This window comes from Hydra vulgaris, chromosome 09, assembly GCF_038396675.1.
Source record: "Hydra vulgaris chromosome 09, alternate assembly HydraT2T_AEP".
NCBI lineage: Eukaryota > Metazoa > Cnidaria > Hydrozoa > Anthoathecata > Hydridae > Hydra > Hydra vulgaris.
In genome coordinates, this window is record NC_088928.1 from 14,005,001 (window position 1) to 14,008,676 (window position 3,676).

The window sequence follows — 3,676 nt, forward strand, 5'->3', positions numbered from 1 at the left end:
ATTTTGCTTCAAAAACATTTTTTTGGTATTGTTTTGTTTTGTTGCTATTTTCATTTTTGTTTCGCCGATGTATATTTGTTCACACTCGCATTCTATTAGGTATACTTTGGAATGGCTATTTGATGGTAGTTTTGTTTTGTTGAGTGAAGTTAGCAAAGATTTAAGATCTGCACTAGATTTAAAGACTGTCCTGTTACCTGCTTTCCTAAATATTTTTTGAAGTTTCGGTGATAATATTGGGATCCACGGTAGTGATATAGTTGGCATGGTTGCTTCGTTGTTAGATAAAACTATTTCATTATTTGAGTGTCGTTTTTTTATAACAATTTTTGCAAGGTTTTTTAATTTTTTCTTTTCGTATTCATTTTCAGCAAACACGTTTATTAGGAAATGTGTTTCCTGAAACGCAATTCTAGACGCCGTATTTTTTAAACCTGCGTAAAATTAAAGAAGCCCAATTAAAGCGAACTTTGAAGAAGCCATGAAAAACTGATGTTACCGTTTGTTTGTAATTTATTTAAATTAATAATTTGTAATTAAAGCTGAAGATGCTAGTATCAATAACTTAGCAAAAATTTCTTAGATGAAATAAAAAAATTAGTATTGAGAGTATTCGTATTTATTGATGTTCATATATTAAACTTATTCAACTCTCAAACAAGATATCGTTAACTAAAATATATATGTATATATATATATACATATATATATATATATATATATATATATATATATATATATATATATATATATATATGTATATATATATATCCATATATATATATACATATACATATATACATATATATATATATATATATATATATATATATATATATATATATATATATATATATATATATATATATATATATATATATATATATATATATATATATATATATATATATATATATATATATATATATATATATATATGAAGATCAAAAAAAACCATAGATGTCACATTTTTCTCATTTTGAGAAAAATGAAATTTAGTGTTTAGTGACATTAGATATCTGCTTATTATTAATATACTTAATTAAAAATATATTTTTATGACTATTTAGTCCTAACACAATATATAAATGCAATTTTTGTGCTGAATGCAAAAATTATTTATTCACAGTGTTCTTTTGAAAACAAGACACTCATTTTGGACATCTGTGGTTTTACCGTTGTAAATTCATCAACTCATAAACCACGTTAGCTTGTAACCTTTTAGAGCACTTATTTTTTTAAAGGTTGATGGTAACACATTGTAATATACAACCACAACGTACTAAGTGTGTGATGGGGTAATAAAGCTGCCCCCACCCTTTATTTACATTGAAAAAAATTCAAATAAAAAAATATATGAAAGTTTTTCTTTTAACTTTATACAAAATATCATTGCAACCTTTTCTCTTCCCCAACCTCAACTATTTATCATAAATGATTTCATGATGTCTTTGCACCATCACATTGTATCAAGTTTGTATAAGCCATACAAAAACCAATTGTGAACACACCGTTAATAAAAATGTGTTTTTTTAATTTCAAAGAAAAATAAGATAAATAAGAAAAATAAGAAAAAAGAATATCAAATGTCTTATTTTGCCCAGTCGGAAAATGTTTAATGAGTTTTGAAATTTTTAACAAAAAAGAGACAACAGAGCTATGTATGCTTGTTTCAGTTTATCAGGCACTTTGATCTTTGATCTAAACATAAGGATCATAACACACATAAAATTAAATATTTCCAATTTTCCATATAATTCAATTTTAACTAGCCTTTAATATTTTAATTTCTTCAAGTGAACATATCTTAAACGAACAAACAACCAAGAAGTTTGGCTTTGAAACTCTGCAAATTTCAGAAATTTTTCTTGTATCATGTTTGTATATAATATTGAATTTATATAGTTTTTTGTGAGATCGTATAGTGTTTCTGACAGACACTTTTGATTTGCAATGGCCATGTTTCTATCACATTCTGTAGGTGCCATGCGTATACAGAATGTAGCAGAGTTCTAATTAGTAGTGAAATAGTAATGCTGTCAAGTTTTTCAGTTTTATGAACTAGATAATAAATTGATCTAAAAATTTTCATTTTATACTTTGCCTAGCACATAAGTTGCATATTAGTTTGATATCTTTTATATTTGAGATAATTAATAATTTAAAATCATGCTGCATAGAACATGCATCATCAGACCATCTGTTTCCAATAGTCAAAATCAGTAATATTGAGTCAATTTTTTACTTTGTTAGGATAGAAAAGGTACACTTTATAAATAAAAACAAAAGTTGAAATAATTCAAGAGAAAATTTTTGTCATTATAAAAAAAACTTATTATATATATATATATATATATATTTATATATATATATATATATATATATATATATATATATGTAAATATATATATATATATATATATATATATATATATATATATATATATATATATATATATATATATATATATATATATGTATATATAAGTTTTAAACATTTATTCTAATTTCGGACATTTTATACATGTCGGCAAATTCAGATCTTGAGAGCGATTTATCAGCTGATATTATCTTTCTTGAGCTGTCTTTTTCTTGAAACATTTTTAACTCGTAACATACTTAGAGTTTAATAATTTTGCCATTCACCTTTTAATCTGTTAATATTTTTTAAATAAAAATAGCAACTATTTTTTAGAATCATTTGTTAGAAAAAATCTTTCACCTGCTTATTCAACAAAAGAAAAATATTTAGAAAAAGAGAATAATCATAAACTAGGTGCCAATAATATAAAAATGAAGATTAAACCTAATTTCTTTAGGATTATGTTTTTCTTGCTACATTACCCGAATATAAATAAAATAGCTAAATAAATAAATATTTTTAGGTGTCTTTTGATGGGCTATCGGATTCATCTTTTTGCCAAAATTACCTGTTCCTATCCTTTATTTGTCAGAAAAATAATATAATGAATTGTAGTCCTTATATAATGCATTTTTTTGGAGTATATACATTTATAGCTACTTTTTTCAACTGTATTTAGCAGTCATTAAAATAAAATCGTAAAGTAAAAAAAGCTATACAATTTTTAAACGCAATGTAAAACTATAATCAACTATTTAATAAGTAAAAATGATAAAATTATACAAAAATATACCAAACTGGTATATCTTCCTAAAAACATTTTTTGTTTTTCTATAATTATCTTCTAAAAATCTAAATCATAATATTTTTAAGTAGACATGCTTATGTAAATTGTATGTTTTAAACTTATACATTTATTTATATTTCGTAAAACTTTGACAGTGTGGTTTTAATAATGTATAAGGCTGCTGTATTTAAAATTGAATTGTTAAAACAGTTTTTAAAAAACTATTTGAAATTAATACCAAATTTCTTCTTAATATTATTTTGTTTTAACTTTAAATTTGGTTTTATACATTTTTATTTCTCTTTTTATTCATATTAAAACTTGTAGTGTTTATTAAAAAAAAAAAAATGTACAGTGATAAAAACTAAACGCTAAAAAAATTTGTGTTAGATTGACTGTATTAAGGTTTAAACGAATGCTGTTTTTAGATTTTAACCAAACTTGTTAAGTATCTACATAGTATAATAGTACATTTTGCTAATAATAGCGTCCACTCGTGGGTTTAGACAAGAAACGGGCTGCACCCA